The following is a 27,200-nucleotide window of genomic DNA, read 5'->3' on the forward strand; positions in this document are numbered from 1 at the left end:
CACGCCCAGCGAGAGCTGCTCTAGCAGCAAAGGAAAGGGGGGAGGAGGAGGAGGTGGGGAAAAGGAGGAAGAGGAACTGCGAAGCCGAGGGAAGTTGCCGCAAAGGCCGTTGCAAAATGCGCCCTTTGGCGCTTGCAAAACAGGCTCTTCTTTCCCCGGCTGCCGGCTCTGCGCTCCGGCTTCCTTCAGCCCCGGGCGGCGTGATCATTTGCCATCTTATGTTTTCAGATGTGCTGGAAGCCGCCCAGAGTGGCTGCCACATGGGCGGGGTACAAGTAATAAAGTGGTTGTTGTGGTTGTTATTAGGAGGGCACCAAACTGGGCCAGGTTCCGGGCTGGGGACTGTGGGCCTCCTGCGGTTGCAGGACTACAGTTCTCCTTCTTCCTAGTATTGGCCATGCTGGCGGAGGCTCATGGGAGTTGGAGTCCAACAATGTCCGGAGCTGAGCGCGCGCGCGCGTCTATTCCCTGCAATTGCAATTTCCCCCGATCGCCACGGTGTATGGCATTGGGAATGCATGGCGGGGATTCCTATAAATGGCCAGATTGAGGAAGTGTGGCTCTTGGTGCTGTGCACCAAGTTGATATTCCGTGTTTTCTCAACCACAGGTGGGGAAGGTGGTGGGAAGCGGGAGCGAACACAAGCACCCTGGGCCAGTGTTGCCAATGTTTCCTTTTAAGATTTTTTTATGGTGGTTTCCAATGATCTGACTCTTTGACACGCATGGAGTATCTTACCTTTTCACGGGACCTGGATGATAAGTGCCTCTGAGCACGTGCGGAAGTTTCTTTTCAAATACAGTATGTGCGCAGGGCTGGCCCAAGTCATTTTTGCAGAAAATAGCACCTATGCATAGTCAAGGTCCATAGTACCAGAGGTGAGCAAAGTTATTTCGGCAGCTGAGGCATAAAATCTCAAGCATTCTCCCCTAGAGGGGGGAAAACCCGCCAGTAAAAAATAACAAATAACAGCAGACTAATAGTAACCAACGAAGAGAAGGGTCGCGAAGAGTCAGACACGACTAAACAACAACAACAACAGTAACCATATGATGTTTCTGAGGATGTGTAGTATGCTTTCTCAGAAGATTGGTATATCTTTGTAGGTGCCCTCTGCTGCAACATTTTCTTGCAGACCCTGCTTGGTGTTTTTTTTTAAAAAAATTATTTACTCAAAAACATTCATTTACTACTATTCATAAAATAATCTCAAAACAGTTTACAACAATAGTGCATAAAACCATACAATAAAAATTGCACATTTTAAAATCTGGAATCGGCTTCGCAGTTCTGAAGTGCTGATGCTCTCATCTGAATCTGTATCCACCACCCATGTGCTGGTTCATGACTAGGGGCTTCCAGATTTCACGGTCCTCTCCCCATTACCATTTGCCGATCGCCATGGGACTCTCTTGGGTTTGGATTTGGGATGGGTTTTGGGAAGACGCGTGAATTTGTTTTATGTCTGTAGATCAGTGCACGCCAACCAATGCACAGTCTTTGCAGTAAGGCTCTATTCTGATGGCATGAGTATCACGGCGACCAGTAGATTCTTATCTGCTGCGGCCTTCATTTGCCTTCACCGCTGTTGTAACACACTGCTTGTTACCTTCCACCTATTTTGCCTTTGAGGATTTCTGGGATCATTTTTTGTCTAGCTCCTCCCCTTTGACCTTACCGCTTTGGGTGACCCTGCTGGGAGCCACCACGGCAAGGTGATGATCCAGCGACAACAGCAATAACCGTCTGCTGTCAATGACAGTCTATTATCAGATCCTGAATTCCAACTGGGTAGGGCTGGATTCAACTAACTGAGCATGCTAGCAGAAGCCAGTGCAAGTACAGTCATACCTCAGGTTAAAGTCGCTTTGGGTTAAAGCTTTTCAGGTTGTGTCCCACGGCGACCCGGAAGTAATAGAACGGGTTACTTCCAGGTTTCGCTGCTCGTGCATGCACAGACTCTCAAAATGATGTCGTGCGCAGAAGCGGCAAATTGTGACGCGCAGATATGGGTTGCATTCTGCTCAGGGTGTGAACAGGGCTCCGGAACGGATCCCATTCGCATCCAGAGGTACCACTGTACAATATGGCTCCCCCCCTTCCTCCCCATGTGCAAATCTGCTCTGGAGGGAATAACCCGCTAGAACAGTGGAGGGAGAGGGGATAGTTCTGTCCAGCAAGAAGAAATGTTTGCAACAATGGAATAATCATCACAGTGTGACCCTGAATATCTCATCGTGATAGGCCCATTCGAAGAAGCCAGACAACACGTTTAGGTTCATACTCCAATTTACTAGGCATTCATTGCATTTCCAATGCTGGGTTCTTAATCTGTGTTCACAAAATAGACTTTATCCAAAATGCATACAGTGGTACCTCGGGTTACAGACGCTTCAGGTTACAGACTCTGCTAACCAGAAATCGCACCTCGGGTTAAGAACTTTGCTTCAGGATTAGAGCAGAAATCGTGTGGCGGCGGCGTGGCGGCAGCGGGAGGCCCCATTAGCTAAAGTGATACCTCAGGTTGAGAACAGTTTCAGGTTAAGAACGGACCTCCAGAACGAATTAAGTTCTTAATCCGAGGTGCCACTTTATTGCTGTTTGATGCATTGTTTCTCAAACTGGACACTGATTGGAGTCTTTTAAGTCTTTCGCAATCTGCCTCTGGCCAATTGGGAAAGACCCTCCTGGTGTGTCCACAAACGGAAACGAATCTGACATTATTGAAGCCATGCTGATGTGAACAGTTAGGGAGGAAAGAGCTGTACAACACATGGGCGGAGGGGGTAACAAAATCAATGTGTTTTAAGATAAGTAGCATGAGCATGCCACTAGTGCTTCTAATCTAACTGGAATCACAAGATCACAGCTTAAAGGTTTTTGCTGCAGCAGACTCATTTCTAAACTGCCACAGTATGTACCATCTCAGGATACTGAGCAATACATGCCTCTGTGTTCAGTTTCTTGCTGTGAATTATGTAATCTGAAACACTGATTATTATTTTTTTGCCACTACAATCCACTTAGCTTCTTTCAGAGCTTTGCACCCCTAGTTTCCTACTATTTGTAGCCAGCCCTATAACAGAAGCAGTCCAGTTGCTCACAAGTGTCTCAGCGATGAAATATTTTTAACTTCACTCTGCAGAGAAGGTCAGTAGTCAAAGGTCAGTCTATTTTCAATACTCAGAGGTGTTTAAAAAAAAACCCACCCTGTTCTCAAATTACAGTCACTTTGGTGAGGTGTTTTTTATGTTTGCAAGGACACCATACTGTGGAATTAAGATGGTGCTGAAATCAGAAAGTGGAAATAGATAAGGAGATACTACGGATTGAACCTAGGCCTTCTGCTGGTATAAATTTGATTAACCTGAAGTACTTTGAGTATAAGAACATCATATCTACTTGTGGTCATACTTTACTACTGCAACATCTGCTAGAGAAGATCATATCAATGTTACTATGCAAAAATTTGTCACATGAACTTAATTGCAATTATACAAGAATAATTACAATTATTCTTACAGCAATGGCAAACATATTTGCAGAATATTTCACACCAAGGCTGCACAATTCCCCCCACAAATTCACATGGTGTTGAACGTTGATTACTCATTCAGGCTGTATGCAGGCGTGGATAATTTAATGGGCTCATCAAACAGTTTTCTGTCAGGTCTCTGAAATGTAAGCCTGAGGCAGAGTTTCATCTGTCCGGAAGGAGGGAGGGGAAACTGTACTCAAGTGTGTGAGAGGGGGAAATACCACACAGTTAATTTACTGTGCCTGAATACGACGCATACATGAACAAAATGCAGCCTGGCCAGACAGCATACTTGTAGCCAAGACTTTAACTGGGGACATCAGAGCTGAAATCCCTACTTAGCCAAGAAGCTCACTGAATTGTCTAAGACAAATTACTATTGCTCAGTCTCACTGACTTCTCAGGGCTGTTGTGGTGATGAATACTTTTTAGTGTGTGTGATCAAACACTTCTAACCTGTTGCTTGGAGGCAGGATGGGATAAATAAGGAATGAATAATCAGTTCATTGGAGCCAACTGCTAGGGGCCCAGGTCCCTTCGCCCCCACAATTAAATATTTGAGGGGGCCATTCCCCGCAAAGTTGATGGGCATTGCCATTCAAATGGTGTGGGTGCACTCCGTCATGTGATTGATTATGTGGGGTGGGGCTTACTTGCCCCACCATATATTTTATTCAAGTTGGCAGCCCTGAATCAGTTCTTTGCAGTTGCTGTTGGTATTTGTGCCGCTAGTGCAAAAAATGTGATCATTCTAGCGTGTGGTGCCATCTTGTGGCCTTTCCATGGAAACAAAGCCTTACCAACAGTAAAAAAGCAAATTCTCAAGGTGGAACTATACGTTACTAGGCAAATTTGGGGCCCTGCTAATGTGTGTGTGTGTCAGTGGGCAAGAGGTGGGTACTTTAACCTTCCCCACATATTGATTGATTCTTCCCAGAAAATGTGCCTCTCTGCCATTTTTACCTCAGCTCCCCCCCCAAAGCCCCTTGGGCTCAAGACACTAGAAATAAGACCTATCAAGGGGGAAGTGGCCTGGGGGGGGGGGGGACAAACAAGCATGAGAAAAGTTGCACATCCTGTGTGGGTTGTCCCCTACAAGTGCCCCTCACACCTTGCATTTGAGTTACTTCGGTGCATGCAGGTTTGGAAACAAGAGCAGTCAAGAGGTACAGCCATGTTGTTGTTTAGTCATGTCCGACTCTTTGTGACCTCATGGACCAGAGCACACCAGGCACTCCTGTCTTCCACTGCCTCCTGCAGTTTGGTCAAACTCATGCTGGTAGCTTCGAGAACACTGTCCAACCATCTTGTCCTCTGTCGTCCCCTTCTCCTTGTACCCTCCATCTTTCCCAACATCAGGGTCTTTTCCAGGGAGTCTTCTCTTCTCATGAGGTGGCCACAGTATTGGAGCCTCAGCTTCACGATCTGTCCTTCCAGTGAGCACTCAGGGCTGATTTCCTTCAGAATGGATAGGTTTGATCTTTTTGCAGTCCATGGGACTCTCAAGTGTCTCCTCCAGCACCATAATTCAAAAGCATCAATTCTTCGGCAATCAGCCTTCTTTATGGTCCAGCTCTCACTTCCATACATCACTACTGGGAAAACCAGTCATACCTCGGGTTAAATATGCTTCAGGTTGAGTGTTTTCAGGTTACGCTCTGCGGCAACCTGGAAGTAATGGAACGCGTTATTTCCAGGTTTCACCACTCGCGCATGCGCAGATGCTCAAAATGACGTCACGCGCATGTGCAGAAGTGGCGAATCGCAACCCGCGCATGCGCAGACGCGGGTTACATTTTCTTCAGGATGCGAACAGGGCTCCGAAATGGATCCCGTTCGCATCCAGAGGTACCACTGTATTTTGCTACCTGTGACAGAACAGCAAAGGTCAGACTCTCTTCCACACTCAAGGTGCACAGTAAGTAAGGCCGGTCAAGTTATTTGAAACCAGCAGCAGAAAATCCCACAAACACTTCTTAATAAGATAGAAAATACAAATGAAGCAATTCCCTTAGCAACTTCCTTTCATGACACCCCAAAACCAGCTGTCTGAGGCAGCCACCTCACTCTGCCTAACGGTAGAGGCAGCCCTGTGTTGGAAATACATGTCTGAGATGAGGTGCGCTTCCTCACATTAGGTTATAACTACATGGTACAAGAAACATGAGTGCTACTAAATATAGCAACTCTGCATTACACATGGAGAAGCAATTTGGTTTGGTTAGGATTTGTAATGCGAACCTAACAAATTAGCAGTTTTTGAAACAATATGCAAACTGAAACACATCTAGTTCAAAGTTTGCAGGTCTTCACATTATTCCACCTAAATAAATGTGTACAGAAATTTATAAAATATAGAACAGTGTGGCTTAAAATGCATAATCAGTGAGAATAACATAAAATGCTTGCAAAATTGCTTGCAAAAATGTGTATATACATAAAAATATGTATTTTGGGGTTATGTGCTCTAAAATGCTTCAAATTTTCACGAGGAGTGGAATGGATTGCCAACTGATGTAGAAATGTGGAGAACTAAATTTAAGATTGGAAAGGTGAGAAACTGAGTGGAACAAAAATTGGAAATTGTTAGATTTGTCCATCCTTACTTTGTATCTCCCCTGCCTCTGGTTTTCCCATAACATGAACTTTTACAGTATGCATGGTTTTATATTTCCAAACCCTGCTCTTCTTCACCGGAAGCTGCAGGTAGAATGCTGAAAATTGGAGCGTAGCTGCCACACATGTCTGGGCATCTCTTTCTGGGCAAATGATAGTAAAGAATACATTGTAAAATGCAATTGGCATCGACATCCCTAAGACATTTTGGCACCTGAGGCAGAAAATCCACTTGGTGCTCTCCTTGTTGTTCAATTAAAAAGAAAGACGCTTTTAAGTGTGCCCAAATATCTACTGATGGGGCTGCCTCCTTGTAGGGATAGACCCTCCATCTCCTCTGTGATCATCACAAAATTGAGAATGCACCAATAAATGAAGCACAACTGTACAGTGCCTTAATAAAAATACTTTTTCAGAATGATATGGGCACATCAAGCACTTGTATGAATTCTACTGAAGCTGGGTTTTGGGTATCATGTTTATAAAATGAAGCTATTGTATCGGTGGCTGAAGCATGAGCAAGAAATGAACCCAAGGTGTGACCAGGTAAATGAAAGGGAGAATATGTAGAGAAGGATAAGCTCAGTTCGCCAAGACCTTTGCTGACTTCTGTGAGAGAAAGTACACAGGCTGCTACCATGGGAGACTATAGTTGTGGCGACTTGCCCAGCTCCAAACACTTGAGCAATCCATCATACTGGCGTTTTGCTAGCCTATGAGTAAATTTTGCAATCCAGAGAATTATGACTAAATCTGTATATCCAGTAAGGCTTTGCATTTGTATTTCTGAAAAAAAACCAATGCCACCCTTCCCTTTGTTTAAACCTACACATGCACACAAAGATCTTTTAGAACTTGTAAGGGGATTTCAGAAGCTGTATTTGAGAGAGTTGCCTGGATGGTGATTAAGTAGCACTGGGGCTACCAAAACATGTTGAACAAGCTGGAGCAGGCAGTCGTCTGCACTGGCTACGGTTCGGGTGGAGATATGTCGTTGCTACATGCTCAGCCCAGGTTAGATGAGAAAAACCCCATAGCAAAATGGCAGAAGAAGAAAAAAAACACAGCTGTGGTCCAGTGTCCATGGAAACACTGCCAAACAGGGACTGATGGCAATGAGGCTCACATGGAAGGAGTCAATGGAAGCTTGCCAACAGGAACACAACCCCAGGACATCTTCAATAACAAAGGACACCCACACTCCATGAGCTCCTATCGCATAGGGAACAATGACCCTCTCGCCCTGCACTGAATACAAATATTACCTCTGCGTGGTAGGCTGGTTTCTACACGCACTCGCACGCCCCTCTCTATTCTCCATCCAGGCAAGAAAGTGACAGTATCAAGACAAGTTCAAGGGCAAATTCCAGCCAGGAAAAAAACATCGAGGGGGAGAGGCAAAACAGAGCTGGTGAGAAGTGTGGCCTGGGAAAAGGGTGTGTGGCCGAGAGGCTTGAAGGGTTGCAGGACTCCTGCCTTCTGACCTACCTTGCTCAGTAGCACTGTTTTGGAGCACAGCACACAAAGCAAAGAATGGAGAGGCTCCGGGGCCTGTTCTGCTACTAGGTCTCCTGTGGCAGCCACCTCAGGCAGCCAATGCTGGGGTTATATGTTCCACTGGGGCCTGCCCTTTATCCCCAAAGCTACCCTGCTGTCTTCAAGGGCAACAGAAGTCTCTGTCCAAATGCCAACCTTAAAATAAGATTCCAGCTGCAAGTCCAGTCAGTTTCTATGTACATGGAATGGGGGAGGGAGCAACCTCTTGTCCTTTGACTTGGGCCGTTGAATGCCTTATTAGTCTGGCCACACAACATGGCATCCGCAGAGTTCCCGGGGCATCCATTTAGCCAGCATGCAGTTCAGTTCCCATCGCCTCTAATTAAAACAGGTCATTCGCGAGTTTCAAAACGCACAGCACTTGCTACTGTACTGTGACAGAGTTTATTAAACTCAGAAAAAAACAGTGGCACTTTGTGCTGTAATGATTGGAGATGCGCTCCAAAATTTCTTTCTCACTGAGCGCTTGCTGCACAGAATTTGCTCCCCTGGCATTTTTCAGAAACTATGTGCACAGAAGGATTTGCACAATAGAAGTAGGTGGTTTGCATTTCATGAAAACAGGTTTATTTTTGCTCAGGCAACATTTCAACTTAGAGGACTTTGACACTAAGGATAAAAGTTCAGCTGCAAGCCTATGCGAAAGGGGGGGAAATGCCAACTGGAGAATTCAGGTACAGTATAGTGCTTATATTAATTTGTACATTGTACCAGTCAGGCATGTGGAAATATTAAAATGGATTGTTGTTGTAATTTAAAAAAGGACAAAAAGTTATGCTGGGTCCTTTTTCAGTCCTTTAGCTTTGTGACACTTATACTATGCAAGGCACCTCTGCTGCCTTGCAGGCAACTCCTTCTGGCAACTCCTGCAGCCAAACTGTTGCCAAACGTATTGCTCTGCTACCTTTGGACCACATCAGTGAGGCTGAGAGGGGGGTCTTGTCATCTGTGTAGCCCAGGACCTCCATTCACACTGCCCAGGCTTGCACCCTGGAGAGGTCACCTGGGTGCTGAAAATGCAGTGGTTTCACTTCACCTCTAGAGGGGCACTCCATTGTCTCTCGAGGCAGACAACAACAACAGTAACAACGACAACAGCTGCAGTTGACCCATTTTATAAAAGGACAGCATTATGCTTATTTACAACATCTACTTCCCACTTTCCCTCCTTTCCCCCTCTGTTTTATTGTCACAACAACCACATGAAATAGGTTAGGCTAAGGCTGCATCCACACAGCTATAAAAAACCGCTCTGAAAATGCTCTGGGGAAAAAACGTTGTAAAGCTCACAATGGAAAATTTCATAGTGTTCAGCTCTACAGCGCCATCTGGTGTCACAGTGTTATAACACTTTTATATATATATCTTTTACTATTGTAGCTTAGTCCTAAGAGTCAAGGTCACCCAATGGCCAAGTGGGGATTTGGCCGCCAGTGTCCTAGATTGATACTTGAGTAACCACTAGACCTCATAGTACAAGAATACTTGGCTAGTTTAGATGTATTCAAGTCTCCAGGGCCAGATGAACTGTATTAAAAGAACTGGCAGATGTGATCTCAGAACCACTGGCAGTCATCTTTGAGAATTCCTGGAGAACAGGCGAAGTCCCGGCAGACTGGAGGAGGGCAAATGTTGTCCCTATTTTCAAAAAAGGGGAAAAGAGAGGACCCAAATAATCACCACCCAGTCAGTCTGACATCAATACCAGGGAAGATTCTGGAGCAGATCATTAAGCAAACAGTCTGTGAGCACCTAGAAAGGAATACTGTGATCACCAATAGTCAGCATGGATTTCTGAAAAATAAGTCGTGTCAGACTAACCTGATCTCGTTTTTTGACAGAATTACAAGCCTGGTAGATGAAGGGAATGCAGTGGATGTAGCCTACCTTGATTTCAGCAAGGCATTTGACAAGGTGCCCCATGATATTCTTGTAAAGAAGCTGGTAAAATGCGGACTTGACTATGCTACCACTCAGTGGATTTGTAACTGGCTGACTGACCGAACCCAAAGGGTGCTCATCAATGGTTCCTCTTCATCCTGGAGAAGAGTGACTAGTGGGGTGCCACAGGGTTCTGTCTTGGGCCCGGTCTTATTCAACATCTATATCAACGACTTGGATGATGGACTCAAGGGCATCCTGATCAAATTTGCAGATGACACCAAACTGGGAGGGGTGGCTAACACCCCAGAGGACAGGATCACACTTCAAAACGACCTTGACAGATTAGAGAACTGGGCCAAAACAAACAAGATGAATTTTAATAGGGAGAAATGTAAAGTATTGCACTTGGGCAAAAAAAATGAGAGGCACAAATACAAGATGGGTGACACCTGGCTTGAGAGCAGTACATGTGAAAAGGATCTAGGAGTCTTGGTTGACCACAAACTTGACATGAGCCAACAGTGTGACGCGGCAGCTAAAAAAGCCAATGCAATTCTCGGCTGCATCAATAGGAGTATTGCATCTAGATCAAGGGAAGTAATAGTGCCACTGTATTCTGCTCTGGTCAGACCTTACCTGGAGTACTGTTTCCAGGTCTGGGCACCACAGTTCAAGAAGGACACTGACAAACTGGAACATGTCCAGAGGAGGGCAACCAAAATGGTCAAAGGCCTGGAAACGATGACTTATGAAGAACGGCTAAGGGAGCTGGGCATGTTTAGCCTAGAGAAGAGGAGGTTAAGGGGTGATATGATAGCCATGTTCAAATATATAAAAGGATGTCACATAGAGGAGGGAGAAAGGTTGTTTTCTGCTGCTCCAGAGAAGCGGACACGGAGCAATGGTTCCAAACTACAAGAAAAAAGATTCCACCTAAACATTAGGAAGAACTTCCTGACAGTAAGAGCTGCTCGACAGTGGAATTTGCTGCCAAGATGTGTGGTGGAGTCTCCTTCTTTGGAGGTCTTTGAGCAGAGGCTTGACAACCATATGTCAGGAGTGCTCTGATGGTGTTTCCTGCTTGGCAGGGGGATGGACTCGATGGCTCTTGTGGTCTCTTCCAACTCTATGATTCTATGATTCTATGATTCATTGGCTCTAGTTCTAGTCAGAGGCATACCTAGGGTCCCTTGCATGCTTGGCAAAGAGCTGCATTGGTCCCCCCATCACTTCTTCTGCGTTCAATCTTGCTGCAGTAGTGGCTAATGGAGCAATCTGCTTAGCGCTATGTTGAATTCCTCCTTAGGTCATTGTAAGTGCAACTAACTGCTCCTATGACTAGCCACCTCACATGAACAGTACAGCAGGAAGATCACAGCTCTTTTCCAGGGTCAGAAAAACAACAGCAACAATTACTTTTGTATGCAGCAGTGATGCCATGGCTTTGAACAGGATATTTGAACATACTTTCCCCCCAATAAGGACATAAGAAAAGCCTTCTGGAACAGGCCGAAACTTTATTCTAGTTCCAAATCTGTTTGATTTTCTATGTTATCCTCATCTTGCATCTATTCGCTTGTTCCTTTTTATTTCTGTTGACTGGCTTCATTGAAATATAAGGACTTGTTTTATATTGCATTTTGGTACATGTTATATGCAATATAACAGGGTCTTGAAGGTTCATAAATAAAATGAGCTTGATCAGACTTAACAATCTGATATTGTTTGGGATTTGTGGTATATCTATTTTCCAGTACCTACATAATGAGATAGGTCATTGCAGAGCATAATTACAGTTCTGTGTACTGCTAAAATTCTAGGCTTCTGGAAGATATAATTAAAAAGAAGACTGGATAGAAATTACACAGTATCTGATTTGCATTCTCAATATCCAAACCCCATTCATTGTAAATGACCTCTGGACAGTTAAGTCCAGGCAAAGGCGGTTATGGGGTGCAGCACTCATCTCGCTTTTCAGACCGAGGGAACTGGCGTTTGTCTGCAGGCAGCTTTCCGGGTCATGTGACCAGCATGACTAAACCGCTTCTGGTGCAACAGAACACCATTAGTTAAAATGGACAAGGTTCTTCACAAGCTGTTAAGCGCAACAGCGTGCTTTGCAAATATGCCAAGTGATTTGCTTAACTTAAATGTTTTGAGTGTTCCTGTGTTACAGCTCTCAGGACAGTAACAAAATCAGAATGGAATCAATTTTTCTAATGATGTCTTTGTGTCCCACAAAATATTACATTACCTAGTCTGCTTCCTCTACCATCTATAACCCTGAAATGTAAGCTTTGAGTTTTACCTATATGCTGGGATGAACGTAATCTAGCTCACAACTTCAGCATTTGCTAAGTTTTAAGGAGATCAATAGGCCTCTGCTGCACAGGGACGTAATTTCTATTGATCACTTTGCCAGGTGCAAAGGTTGGAAGTTACAAGCAGCTGGAGAAATATTACCGGACTGGAGCGCACATTATAGTTGCCACAAGGATGCTATCCGTACTGAGTGATGCCTGCCATGGCTAGAACAATAAAATGAGTTCCTGAATGGATAGCTTACTAACATTGGTGAGTTTCCACAAGAAACAATGCAAAGATATGGATTCTCAGAGCAAATTAACAGGTACGCCTTTTCCTTCGAAATTATAGGAAGGGCTCTGTATCCCAGCTTCAACATTTCCTTCATTTGGTTCAGGGATTTTATTTCCCATGTAAACAGACTCCATTTCTGCACGTACACCCAAATCCACACACACCACTTTTAATACTTCTCTGAGATACGGAGGGGAGGAAAAAGGAAAACCAGGAAAAAAACAAACTGGGATGGCTTCTGTAATTCCGGGACTGTGCCTGGAAAATCGGGATACTTGGAGGGCATGACATTAGAATTAAAGAGATTGAGCCAAATGTGTGGTTTGGTTTGAATTAGGCAATCAAAGCCCAGCATCCTTACAAAGGATGCCTCCCGGTGGAGCTGAAAACTGATAAAACTGGTTTTGTTGGCTGTATTTTGAAATGTTGTAATTATCACCAGGAAGCCCTTCCCTGTCTGCCAATGATACTTTTACTGTAAATGTCACTACAACTGTTCCAGCTAGTGCAGAAGAGGACATTAACTTGATTGGCTACCCAAAGCTGGCTCGATAAACTCTGCTGAAACTAGATTTGGATGCAGACCTAGTGGTTGTTGTGATGTGTCCAAGGGAACGGGGGCAATTCGCAGGCCCCCAGCTGGCTCCAGCCCACTGGCCGGCAACCGGGCAAACTCCGGTTCTTTGGAACAGCATCAAACAGCGACTCACAGCTTCAGAAGCCTTCAGAAACTTGAGCACGCCTTAACCAGCAGAGCAGAAGTGGCGGACAGAGGCATATGTAAAGCATATTTACAAGCAGTTTATTCAGCATAGTTCAGGACAAAGAAAACATGTCTGCTCTCTTTCATGTCCAAGAGCAGGAAGCAAAAGCAAAAGCTATACACAAACGGAAGTTCCCAGCAAGCTGTGCTGGAATGTAAACAGACATGTGACACACAACAGCTCCACACATCTGTTTAGCTGCAACAGAACATCAATATCCTAACAGAGGTATCCTTCCATCTCACCTCACAGCCATTTACTTCACCACCCTCCCTGTGCTCCAGTAATATTGAAAGTAGTCCTTGGCACACCACACATGCTGGTGTGCACACAGTGCTGAAGGAAACCCAAAGGGACAGGAAAAAGGGGTGGAAATTCTTCCAGCATCCCTGAAACAGGACTTTCAGGAGACATTGAAAGAAATCAGTAGGCACTGGTGAAACTGGCATGACTTTCTCCTCATTTTCGCCAGAGAGAAGAGATGGGGAATTGTGATCAGCCTAAGTGACAAGAAGAAGTGATTTTTTTGCTACTGGTGATATCAAGATATTTATAAGCAATTTCACTTTCAGTACTGCTTGCATCTGCAATGGTTTGGGTGCAGACATACTGCTCCATTTCTTATTGGTACATAGTTATCATGCTTACCATCATTACAGTATTATTATTATTATTATTATTATTATTATTATTATTGCTATTATTATCACCATCATCATTATTAATTAAATCTGTTTACAGTGGTTCCTCAGGTTAAGTACTTAATTCATTCTGGAGGTCCATTCTTAACCTGAAACTGTTCTTAACCTGAAGCACCACTTTAGCTAATGGGGCCTCCTGCTGCTGCCACACCGCCGGAGCACGATTTCTGTTCTCATCCTAAAACAAAGTTCTTAACCCGAGGTACTATTTCTGGGTTAGTGGAGTCTGTAACCTGATGCGTATGTCACCTGAAGCGTATTTAACCCGAGGTACCAGTGTAACCCGAGCGTATGTAACCCGAAGATCTGAAGATCACAGAGCAGTTCACAATATAAAAACACAAAAATAATAACTAACAAAAACAATAATTCCTCCCCTTTAAAAGGCCATATATTGTTTAATTAGCCAAAGTCCTGGGAGAATAAGAAAGACTTTGCCTGGTGACTAAAGATATGCAATGAAGGCGCCAGGAGAGCCTCTCTTGGGAGTGCATACCACAAACATGGAACCATTGCAGAAAAGGCCTGTTCTCGTGTTGCTACCTCTCATGGTGAAGGCACACATAAAAGAGCCTCAGATGGCCTGGGTTGGTGATTTGCTTTAAGCCACTCTCTGTCCTTTCAGTTCAGGGGGAGGTTGAAGCAATAACTGCCACCAGCCATAACAAGATGAGCAGATAAGCAGCACATTGAGAATTACCAAGATTTTCCAAGCACTCTCTTCTCCCAAGCAGTCTGTTCTGCAGTCATCTCAGCTGACAGCTACTCATTATGAGGTAAAACTAATAACATTAATGCGGGTGAGAGGATTTGAAGGGCAGGAGGGGGCTTAGTTTTTCCCTTGCCCACCATGTCCCTTCCATATCCATTCTCTGACCACTTCCCTTCAGCTCCGTTCATCCAATGAGAGTAACAACAGTCTTAAAGGGATACTAGCAGGCCAGGAGAAGGATAAACCAGCATGCTTTGATTTTTTTCTAGCAAATACCCACTTTCCTCCACCCAGTGCTAACATTAACTTGGCTAAAAACATGCAGTCTGCCAAGGCATACTTTCAGAGAGACACTTTCTCACTCTCCTGTCTGAGACCCATAGAAATGCAGTTTTGCAACAGAGAAACGCAGCTGATTCGCAGGAAGTCTTATAACGTCCATTGCCACCAAATCAGAATGAATGCTCAATAAATAGGGCTCATTAACCTCTGGACAAACTTTGTGCAAGCAAATAGCTAAAGGAACATGTCAGCAAATGGAGGAAAGAGGCAATATCAGGACTTTGCTCCCTGATCCTGAGCAGAGGTAAATAGGACTTGGAAATAGAAGTATTTGCAGCTGTTCCAGTGACTCCAAATGAGTGTTTGAGGGGTTAAAGGGAAGAAAGCTAGTGAAATGAATTGCTTCTGCTGCCCTTGCTCTGTAAATACTTAACAAGCATGTAGTGCCATACACAATTTTTTTGTTGCTGTTAAAAAAAGATTCTGAACTTTATGAATGGCTTGAACATTGACCAATTTATGAAATTGCTCTGGTTTTTTCTCTCTTGGAGGGTTTTAAGGTATTGTGAAGTGGAGGGGAGGGAGTTGAGGTGGCGGCAAGACAAGGGGCTGATCCTAAGCCAAATGTGCTTAAGGATGTCTAGTTGATTTCGAATGACTTTTAGCAGTAAGTGAATACAGGATCAGGGCCTCTTCATTATTTGGTTAAAAGGCAGCTGTAAAACTGGGTGCATATTCTTAGCAGGATTCATACTTTCCAGCATTTCTCTGATGAAAATAGGAATGTCCTATTTAATAATAATAATAATAATAATAATAATAATAATAATATATCCCACCCATCTGTTTGGGTTGCCCCAGCCACTCTGAGTGGCTTCCAACATATATACAAACATAATAAAACATTAAACACTACAAAACTTCCCTCCAACATTTCTCCGATGAAAATGGGGGTGTCCTAAGGAAAAGTGAGACATTCTGGGATCAAATCATTCTGAAAGGGTTTCTGTAAAACCCTGGAAAATAGAGACACTTGGAGGGGCTGCAGGAGGGACTAAAGTTCAGTTACTTGGAAGTGGATCCCACAAGCTTCGATGGGTTTTGTTTCCCTTGGGGGTCACTCCCAGATGTATCTATGAAAGGAGCCCAGCAGCCTGAGCCTATGTATTCTTCCTTGATCTGAAAAAGTAAGTCCCGCTGATTCCAGCGGGGTGTTCACCCACCCACCCAATTCTTCCCCAAAGCTGCTTCAAGGACGAGTTTGCTTTCGCCTTAACTTTGCTTGGCTCCACCCACGTCTGCGAGATGCGATACAGCTTGTCAGAAAGCAGGAAGAGCCTCCTGCAAGATAAGAGCGCGTTTCTTCACTGCAGCCTCCATGCTCACAGCAGGGAGTCGGAACGACTTGCTTGCCAGAGAAATGCCCACCCTTTAAAAAGAAAAAAGGGAAAATCCTGTTTGGGTAAAAGGGGGAAGCCCAGCAGCTGCGTTTATGCCGCACGAGCAGCGTGTTCCTTAAGGTAAGAAACAGGTGTCTTATGAATTCCTTTCTTAAGAGGGTGTGTGCGTGTGCATCTTGGGTGTCTATGCTGTGCTTAAGACACTGTGTTCAGTGTGACGCTTATAAGAGGGGACTTTGTGGCTGGCTGTATGTTGGATGGCTTTGCCAAACCTGTGCCTTCTCTCACCCTGTTCTTCTTCTTTAAAAAAACCCCCAATATATATTGCAGAGATTGGTTATGTTAATTAAGGAAAAGCTGAAGGAGCTCTTAAATAGAGTTATTACTTGATCGGATTCTGTACTTATAAACTTTATTGCCTTTGTTTCAATGCAGTGTGTGCTAATGTAACCAAATATTCAAAGTTGTGGGTGGGTATATTTGATGTTATGAGTTTGTGGGAGGGGCAGACTCTCCACAGACTCTCTGAGTGTCCCTATTTTCCAGGGACAATCCTAGATTTACAGAAGCCATTCCAGTTTCTGATTTGACCCTAGAATGTCCTGCTTTTCTGTAGGGCGTCCCTATTTTCAGCAGATGTTGGAGGGTATGGAGTTATGCGGCCCCTGAGCCAAGGAGATAAGTAACCGTACAACCTTTAGAAGACATCTGAAGGCAGCCCTATACAAGGAAGTTTTAAAAAATGTTTAGTTATGTTTCTATATATGTTGGAAGCCACCCGGAGTAACTGGGGCAACCCAGTCAGATGGGCGGGGTATAAATAATAAAATTATTATCGTTATGGAATAGGTCGTCCCTATTTTCATGGAAGTAATGTTGGAGGGTTTGTCTCCATAATCTCTAGGGTCAGTAAAGAGCTAGAATTTGAGTCAACTCGCAAATTCACGAAGTACACAAAGTTTAGTTAATTAAAACTAAGCCAAGCACGGTTTTGTTCAGTTTAGGACCACAAGTCCAGACATCTGCGTACAGCTAGCAAGGGATAAGCCAAGTCTTTAATGTGACAAAAGGTGTTGATGGCCCGTGTTGAGGGGGAATCTTTGGGCCTGGGCAGACAGAGGTTGCCAAGTGATGGGGTGTGCATGCTAGGTGACAGGAAAAGGGTGGGTTTGGGTCTTAGCAAGGTGTGCTGGGAACAAGAAGGGAGAACAAAGAGTGTTTCTGACTGTAGAGGCTGCAACCCAGAGACTGGGGAGCATAGCTGGCTGCTCTGGACTCAAGCTTGCTGAAGCTATGAGAGGAAGAAGGAGAGACACTCTGAAGATGCAATGCTGCGAACTCTATTCGTCTCCATGTAGATCCAGGTGTAAAATGAACCATATATCTTAAAAAGCTACAACCTCTGAATTCTCAACAGAGTGTTTGGAACTTCCCTGAATCTTGCTGCTGCTCAGCAGAGATTGGAGTGGTGTGTACCAATATAGGGCTTGCTGATCGGAAGGTCGGCAGTTCGAATCCCTGCAACGGGGTGAGCTCCCGTTATTCGGTCCCAGCTCCTGCCCACCTAGCAGTTCAAAAGCACATCAAATGCAAGTAGATAAATAGGTACCTCTCCGGCGGGAAGGTAAACGGTGTTTCCATGCGCTGCTCTGGTTCGCCAGAAGCGGCTTAGTCATTCTGGCCACATGACCTGGAAGCTGTCTGCGGACAGACGCTGGCTCCCTCGGCCTATAGAGCGAGATGAGCACACAACCCCAGAGTCGTCCATGACTGGACTTAACAGTCAGGGGTACCTTTACCTTTAGGAGAGGGCACTTGACAGTGGGAAGAAAACGTGTGTTCACTAGATCCATGGTTTTCAATCTTCCTACCTTCAGGGAGTCCTTTCTGTACTGACAGGTAAATCAAGGCACTCCAGAGCTCCAAGGAGGATTCTAGATCCTGTGTGTTGTTGGGTTTGCACTTGGGTTAGGCAAGACATTGGTTGGCCTGACAGGCTGCTCCATTTGTGTAAAATGTGGGTGAACCTTGGAGGACACCCCAACATTTCCCTGCAGTTGTTTGTCACAAGGCAAGATCAGGTGTTGGGAACAAACCTTGTGGGGACGTTAGTTTTCCTTTTACAGATCATCTTATGATTATCTGAGGGTTTCCTGGAATGTAGGGTTAGGGAAATATGAACTTGTATCCTCTTTCAATAGAAAGCAACATGTTAACAAGATATCATGGCTTCTGGGAAGTTATGTATCAATATGGCTAAAATCCCATTTATTGTGAAACAAGAAAGAATAATGGTGTATGGATCGAGGCAACATAGATTAAATTGTTTGCTATTGGGTTCATTAGTAAGATAGTATATGATACATAGTAATTTGCTGGATACTTTTGGTGATTTTCTTGTGACTTATTGTAACAAAACCAGTGGTTACATATATATTTAAACACATGTAAAGTATTTGCATGAAAAATATCATAGTTTGTAAGTTGAGGGGTGTACTTGAGCAGTGAGAAGCATTAAATTATCTTGGCCAGATACGTAGAAGTCAAACAGTGTGGTGGCAATTTCAAACCTTTCTTAAAATAGCCACCAAAATGTAGGAAGTTTCTTAAGCAGAAGTTCCTGGAGAAGGTCATAGGAAAGATGACTCATGGTGGAAGTGGTTACTGAAACAAATGGCTTCTCAAACTGGCAAATCAAAGCTGTCTATATTTCATAACATGGTGAGATTCTCCCAAATTCTTCACTGTAGTTGAATGGGTGGGGACAGGGCTTTTTTCCAGCCGGAACTTGCCAGAACTCCGTTCCGGCACCTCTCAGGTGGGCGCCATTGTAAGAGAATGAGGGAGCTATTCATGGTGAGTTCTGGCACTGAGGAGAAAATATGTGCATCATGTGTACAACTTGTCAAAATGTCTGACTGTGAAGACCTTAAGCGACTGTTCATAGATACAGGCAGTTAAACCCCATTGATGGCAAGGGACAAAAGATCGAACAGATGAGCTGGTGAAAGTCTGGAATGAAAACACAAATATAAGAAGTCACATCTCTGTGCTTCACCAAACATCTTTCCTAAACCTTTGTAGAATGTGCTACTCCTTTCACAGTGTGACTCTTTGCATATTTACTCAGAAGGAAATTCCACTGAGTTCAATGGGACTTACTCTGAGGCAAGTGTGCTTAGTACTGCAGCTGTATAGCTGGAAAAATCTCACTGTGAGAACTTTCTGGGTTGCAAATGCTTTCTAAATCATTCTTGTCCTAGGTGTCACATGTGGTTAGACTAGGTAACTGCTAAAACTTAGCTTTTCCCGGCTATTTATTTACTGAGCTGATCTTATTAATGGCTTTTTAATCTAGCTTGTTAGATAATATTCCATTGGAAACTCTGGGTTTTCAATGCATTTTTCAAACCACAGATGCCTTTTATAAACTGGATTTGTTGCACTCGGGCACTGGAACACAAAAGCTGTGCAAACCTGCAGTTCTGGTATGCAATTATATCCGTCCTGCAAAATACTGACAATCTGGAGGCACCCATACACAGCACTCAGATCCTTTGAGGAAGGTAGTCATATGAATGTGGTGGATGGATAAATGAAGTATTAGATGTCTACTAACAGCCTTGCATTTCATAGTTACTGTGGTTTAATGGCCATGAAAGTTTGGGTCTCAGTAAATCATAACTTGGAAGGCTGAACCTGAACACAAACTGATGCACTTCTTGTGGGGTGTGTGTGTGTGTACCCCTCTACAATAATTTTCTGGTCCACTTTCAGTTAGATCCAAGTTTCTAAAAGGCTCAACTAATAGTGTCTCCTGTTAGTTTCTCCACAGGCTTATCAGGTGTCAAACTTTGCTGTGGCTTATCCTTGAGTATGGAGCTTAGTTTGCAAAGTCCAAACTGGTCATCTTGGTGTTGCAAGAACTGAATAATCTGGATTTGTTGGTAGCAAACAAATGACAGCATTATTTAACATTCTTAATGTGTTACCATTCATTCATTCATTCATTCATTCATTCATTCATTCATAGCACACTGTTGCTTAGCGTTCCTTACAATTATGCCATTCTTTTTTTTCTTTTGTAGTAGAACGAAAAGATTTATTCTAAAGGCAGTTCTCCTTTAATTAAGCATTTAATGCTGGCACATTCAGGCAAAAATCTTGCATAGATGGGAGAACCAAGATAGGTATGGGATTTCCTCTTGCAAATGCCATCAATGAACTCAAGTGACTATACTTTTTTGTGTCAAATCAGGTCCCTAGGATTCTGCCTAGATTTAAGTTACTACTTAGATGATGGGAAAGGACCCTGCTGTTGAAACCCATGCCAAGGTCCTTGCTGCAGTTCTGCAGAGATATGTGAATTTGTGCAGTTACAGTGGTACCTCGGGTTAAGAACTTAATTTGTTCTGGAGGTCCGTTCTTAACCTGAAACTGTTCTTAACCTGAAGCACCACTTTGGCTAATGGGGCCTCCAGCTGCCACCACGCCACTGCAGCACGATTTCTGTTCTCATCCTGAAGCAAAGTTCTTAACCCGAGGTAATATTTCTGCGTTAGGGGAGTCTGTAACCTGAAGCATATGTAACCTGAAGCGTATGTAACCCGAGGTACCACTGTATTAGACTATCACATGGTAATTTTTAAAGTGATAGTTAAACTTCTGTTATTGTTCATTCTTCTAAGGATGTGGTCAGTTTACTTAGAGTGCCCTAGCTGTCCACATCAACATGACTCTCTGGTTGTGTACACACACCAGAAGGTGTTGACATGATGGGGATATCTTAACCCTATGCAAAGGAGTTCACACCCCAGCTAGAGGTGAATTAGGAAAAGCTTAAGCCAGGGTTTCCCAACCTTGGGTCTCCAGTTGTTTTTAGACTACAACTCCCATCATCCCTAGCTAGCAGGACCAGTGCTCAGGGATGATGGGAATTGTAGTCCAAAAGCAGCTGGCGACCCATGTTTGGGAAATCCTGGCCTAAGGACTCCAAAGCTGGTTTGAGAAACAATGCATGAAACTGTGGCACCTTATAACGAAGTACAGGATGCATATGCATGTTAGATCATGTCATGTGAACATGGATTAAAAACTCAGCACGGGAAACACAGTAAGTGTGCTGTTGATGGGAATGTGGACACAGCCTTGGCTTTCTACCTCCAAGTTGATATTCTTATCTAAGCCAGTGTAGGGTGGCATTCAACTAACTTTTACTCAGGGTCGACCCGTTGAAATTAATGTCCATGACTAAGTTGGGTCCAATCATTTCAATGGATCTACCTTGAGGAAAGGTTAGTTGAATGCAACCCATAGCTTCTCTTGATTGCTTCTTCAGGACCAGTTGTACGTGGTTTGCTTCCTTGCTGATTCTCTTCCTTGCATGGGGAATTCCTAAGCCTTGTCTCCCGAGTGACTTTGTTTTTCCACCCTGATGATTTATGTGACAAATAGTTTTTCACATTAATGGCTGTCTTTTGCCATGACAATGTGAGTCCATTCATCTTTTCACAAATCTTTTGGAAAGATTAAATGTGAAACTAAGCTTGACTGTTTGTATCTGTATTTTGAACAAGAATGTCTCTGTGTAAGGGAGAAAAATAATTACCTCAAGGCTTTCAACCAGTGATGCAGCTTGGTAGCTTTAGTCCATGGACTTAATGGTTTGTGTGTATTTTAGACAGCACATTAACATTCCCCTTTTGCCCTCTGCCACCATTACATGCATTTGCAACTGGTTCTACATCCCTGATATACCAGAGGAAAACAAAAGTTTGCTAGTCCTGATAAAAAAGAAAAGAAAAAAAGGAATATCCCTGAGCGTGTGCAGTTTTGCATTTTAAACTTGTGTGAATCATATCACTACTTTGGGGGGTGGGGGCCAGAGAGTGAATTTGCTTCTGCTGTTCTGATCTGAAATATATTTATTTGGGAATACATACCCCATCTTAAAAAGCAGAGACATCACCTTGCCAACAAAGGTCCGTATAGTTAAAGCTATGGTTTTCTCAGTAGTGATGTATGGAAGTGAGAGCTGGACCATAAAGAAGGCTGATTGCCGAAGAATTGATGCTTTTGAATTATGGTGCTGGAGGAGACTCTTGAGAGTCCCATGGACAGCAAGAAGATCAAACCTCTCCATTCTGAAGGAAATCAGCCCTGAATGCTCACTGGAAGGACAGATCGTGAAGCTGAGGCTCCAATACTTTGGCCACCTCATGAGAAGAGAAGACTCCCTGGAAAAGACCCTGATGTTGGGAAAGATGGAGGGCACAAGGAGAAGGGGACGACAGAGGACGAGATGGTTGGACAGTGTTCTTGAAGCTACCAGCATGAGTTTGACCAAACTGCAGGAGGCAGTGGAAGACAGGAGTGCCTGGCGTGCTCTGGTCCATGGGGTCACGAAGAGTCGGACGCGACTAAACGACTAAACAACAACAACCATTCTTTTGTAGAAGAGATTTTTTTAAAGCTTAAAAATAATAAAACAAGCATTCCTAATGCATCTGCCCTATACATTTAAAGCAGTATCATGCTACTTTAAACAGTCATGGCTTCCCTCAAAAGATCCTGGGACTGTTGTTTGTTAAGGGTGCTGCTACCCACGAAGCTACGATTTACAGAGTTCCTACGAAGAGGGATTGATTGTTAAATGCCTCTGTGAATTACAGTTCTGTGAACAGGGGGAGTCTCCTGTTCAACTCTCAGCACTTACAGCTCCCAGGATTCTTTGGGGGGAAGCCAAGGCTGTTTAAATAATGCTTCAAATGTACAGTGCAGATGAGGCCTAAGTGGCTGCTTCCTGACTATAAAGTTGTATTTAAAAATATGAGGGAAGAGTGGCTGCTGTGGTGACCAGGGACGATCATGGTGGGTCATGCGACCATTCTGGCCCAGGTGCATATACTGAGGTTTTCACTGATCTCCCACTACCAGCTCCTCTCTGGGGTCATTTGCCCCCCGCCCCACAGGGCTCAAGGATCCTGTCCTTGGCTTTGAGGTCCAGCCTTAGCTGCACCATGGCCAATGATAACCAAGGTCAAGTGCAGTTTATGAAGCCTGCACATCAAATTCAGCCCATCCATGTTTCATTAATTTGTGACAATTTCAGCTAAAAGGCCGAATGGTAGTCACAGACTGTGTCACTTTTCCCCTGCTAGTGTAAGAGATGAATTGCTCAACAAGGAGTGTGAAACAAGGACTTCCGGAGGCGGCGCGAACGGCAATGGTGGTCCTCTTCCTTTGGTGAAGGGGAAGCTCCGTGGGAAACGGGTCGTCCGCTACGGCGAAGCGGAGACCCACTTCGGAAACCCACAGGCAGTAAAAGCCTGTGGTCTCGGGACCCAGCGGGCGCTGGAAGCAACCCCTGAAACGTTGAAGGAACCCCGTAAGGGGCTCCGGAACGGGGAGGGGGTAGCGGCGCTGTGGGTCGTTCCGCAAGCTACGGAGTGAAGCCGCGCTACTGCTGCCGGTGAGCGCTGACCTTTTTTCCTGAAACTTTCTGATGTGGAAAAGCAACAACCCGTGAGTAAAGAAGGACTTTATTAAATTGGAGACTAAAATCTATTGAATTTGGCTGAAAGCGGAGCGACGAAAAACAGGAAGTCCGTCTTCCGCTGTCATTGAACTTCAAAGCAAAGAGCTGGAGGAGTAGAGGTAAAGAAAGAACTTTTAACCTAATTGATCTGAGCAACCACTGAACCTTTTTTGTAAGCGAATAAGGATTCTAAGCATTTGATCTTATGTTCTATACTTGCTTCGTGATACCTTTCTTCTATTTGGAAATATAATTTGAGTAAGAAACCCAGGTGCTGGAGCTGCCTGAGTAACTGAGCTGTCAGTTTGCAGATTTGGTTACTTTGAATCAAAAATTGCAACAATCTGAGGGAGTTTGGACTTGCTACTTTGAAGCATCATCTGAAATACCAGTATGCTCTGTTTGAAACAATGTGGCGCTAATACTAACTCTGCTTAAAACCTGTTATTGAAGGTTCCTGGACTTAAAACTTGATTTTAACAATTTTACTAGAATTGATCTCTTCCCTAAAGACATTTTAAGCTCCCCCTAGAGGATTTTGGATTTACAGCAGTGACATTATTTTACTTTCCTTTTCCCAGCCTCCTGCTTGACTGTTACCATCTAGGCTGTTGTTTTCTCATGGGAACAACTCCTTGACCTTGACTCTTAGATAACTCTGGAATGAGTGGCGCTAGAAAAAAGGGACCAAGAACCAGACAAACAACTTTAACAACTTTAACCGCAGCCTCCCAGGCACGTAGATCATCTGTACCTACTTTGCCTTCAGAGTAAAAAGTTGCTTCTCTGCCAAAAGCAGGGGAGGAAGAAATTGAGCAATTACAATTGGAAGATATGGCCTCAGGAGCAACTGCTTCTATTTTAGAGAAAAATTATGAAAAATTGGAATCTCTGGATAAGAGAGCGGAATCTTTGGATAAGAAAGCTGATGAGCAAACAGCTAAAATTGATCAAAACACAGAATGTTTAAATAGACTAACTGGACAAGTATCACAGAACGCACAAGCAATTGGAGAATTGACGGGGGCCATAGCAGAAAATCGGAAATTGGCTGAAGATACTAGTCAAAGACTTGGAATTTTGGAACAAGAGGTAAGACCACTCCGCAAACAAGTAGATGAACATCAGACTTATCTTTCTATGACAGAACTGCGGAATCGGGAGAGTAACTTAAGGATAAGGTCGATACCAGAAGTGGAAGAAGGCAACTTAGCTGAGTTTTTGACTAAAGAACTTTCCAAGTTTTGGAACTTAGAGGAAAAGGACTTTAAAATCGTATCAGCTTTTAGGCTTGGAAGACTTATAAAGAAAGAGAAACCCAGAGACTGTTTGATAACATTGAGATCAAAGGAGGAAAGGGATAAGATTTTGGGCCTACACTACGGAAAGTCACTGGACATTTCGGACAAAAGAATTGAAATTTACAAGGATATTCCTAAACAACTGCTGGACCTTAGATCTGGCTACCTCGAATTGGTTAGACTGTTGAGGAGCAATTCAATTATCTTCAGGTGGGAGTTCCCCCAAGGATTATCTTTCACTTTTAGAGGGAAGAAGGTCAAAATCAGAACATTGGAAGATAGAGATAAATTTTTGACTGCATACGGAGAGGACCTTCAAAAAGGAATTGAATCACCCTCTGGGCCTGGAGCACCAGCGGTACCTGCACCCTTGGAACCGGAAGATCCAGCGAATAAGACACCACCCCCAGGAAAATAACCAGATTTATTCAGGATGTCTCTGCAACTTTTGAGTTGGAATATAAATGGCTGTAATATTGCGGAAAAAAGGAGGAAAATTTTCCACATATTAAAAAAGGAACAATTGGATATTATTTGCCTACAAGAAACTCACGTGATTAGGCTCCACAGAAAAGTGTTAATAAATAAAAGACTTGGCCAGGAATTTATATCTTCGGATAGAGTAAACAGATATAAATACAAATGCAGTGTTAATTTTTATAGATGCGGAGAAGGCCTTTGACAATATTTCCTGGAAATTTATGAAGGGAAATTTAAAAGAAATGGGAGTGGGGTGGGGTTTTGAGAATGGGATTGATGCAATATATTCAGAGCAAAAGGCTAAATTGATAGTCAACAATGTGGTTACAGAAGAGTTTAAAATCGAAAAAGGAACACAACAAGGCTGCCCTATTTCCCCTTTGCTATTTATTTCGGTTCTGGAGGTGCTCTTGAATATGATTAGGGGGGACCGGTTGGTGGAAGGAATTCAGGTCGGAGAGAAACAATATAAACTTAAAGCTTTCGCAGATGACCTAGTTTTGACTCTGCAGGAGCCAGAATCTAGTACGAAAAGAGTATTACAATTGATTCAAGATTTTGGTCGGGTGGCGGGATTTAAATTAAACAAACAGAAAACTAAGGTATTGGGAAAAAACTGGACAGATACAGAGTCAGAACGGTTTCAGAAAGAGACAGAACTAAATGTGGTTAAAAAAGTAAAGTACCTAGGGGTAAACATAACAGCAAAAAATCTGAGTCTTTTTAAGGATAATTATGAAAAATGTTGGTCAGAAATTAAGAGAGACTTAGATAGTTGGACAAAATTGAAACTTTCTTTGCTAGGCCGAATTGCTGCTATCAAGATGAATGTATTGCCAAAAATGTTGTTTTTGTTCCAAACATTACAGATTGTGGACAAGACGGAGTGCTTCCGGAAGTGGCAGAGAGATATTTCTAAGTTTGTCTGGCAGGGCAAAAAGCCCAGAATTAAGTTTAAGATATTAACTGATGCGAAAGAAAGAGGGGGCTTTGCCCTGCCAGACCTAAAGTTGTACTATGAGGCCGCAGCTTTCTGCTGGCTAAAAGATTGGCTACTTCTCGAAGACACTGATGTATTGGATCTGGAAGGTTTTAACAATGCTTTTGGTTGGCATGCATATTTATGGTATGACAAGGTTAAGATCAATAAGGCCTTTAAGAACCATATTGTCAGAAAAGCAGTGTTTAATGTCTGGACAAAATATAAAGACTTACTGGAAAATAAAACTCCAAGGTGGCTTTCATCGCTGGAAGCTAAGGCCCGAAAAAGACCCAATATGGAGGCCAAATGGCCAAAATATTGGGAAATATTAGAAAAAGATGGAGACAATTGGAAATTGCAGAGTTTGGAGAAAATTAAGGACAAAGTGCGAGACTGGTTACATTACGCTCAGATTAATGAAGTTTTTAAAAATGACAAAAAGTTAGGGTTCCAGGTGGAGAAATCGAAATTGGAAACAGAACTGTTAGAACCTAAGACTAAGATACTTTCAAGAATGTACAACTTGCTGTTAAAATGGAATACACAAGATGAAATGGTTAAATCGGCCATGATAAAGTGGGCACAGGATATAGGGCATAATATCATGTTTGAGGACTGGGAAAGGTTGTGGACCAACGGGCTGAACTTCACTGCATGTAATGCTTTGAAGGAAAATGTAATGAAAATGATATATAGATGGTACATGACCCCAGTTAAACTTGCCAAAATATACCATTTGTCTGATAACAAATGTTGGAAATGTAAAGAAAATGATGGAACATTCTTTCACCTCTGGTGGACTTGCCCGAGAGTGAAGGCCTTTTGGGAAATGATATATAATGAGTTGA

At 43.5% G+C, this 27,200-nt stretch overlaps 1 protein-coding gene across 1 annotated transcript in view; it reads left to right on the top strand.

Moving 5' to 3' along the window:
- The first annotated feature begins 15,993 nt into the window (after positions 1-15,993).
- Positions 15,994-27,200, top strand: part of LOC307218698 (ferric-chelate reductase 1-like) — a 35,283-nt gene continuing 24,076 nt past the window's right edge. Inside the window, exon 1 of the mRNA XM_079981417.1 lies at positions 15,994-16,172. The gene's annotated coding sequence lies outside the window, so the exon portion shown is untranslated. The remainder of the gene's footprint in view (positions 16,173-27,200) is intronic.

The sequence above is a fragment of the Podarcis cretensis genome (genome assembly GCF_951804945.1).
Source record: "Podarcis cretensis genome assembly, chromosome: 6".
Classification (NCBI taxonomy): domain Eukaryota; kingdom Metazoa; phylum Chordata; class Lepidosauria; order Squamata; family Lacertidae; genus Podarcis; species Podarcis cretensis.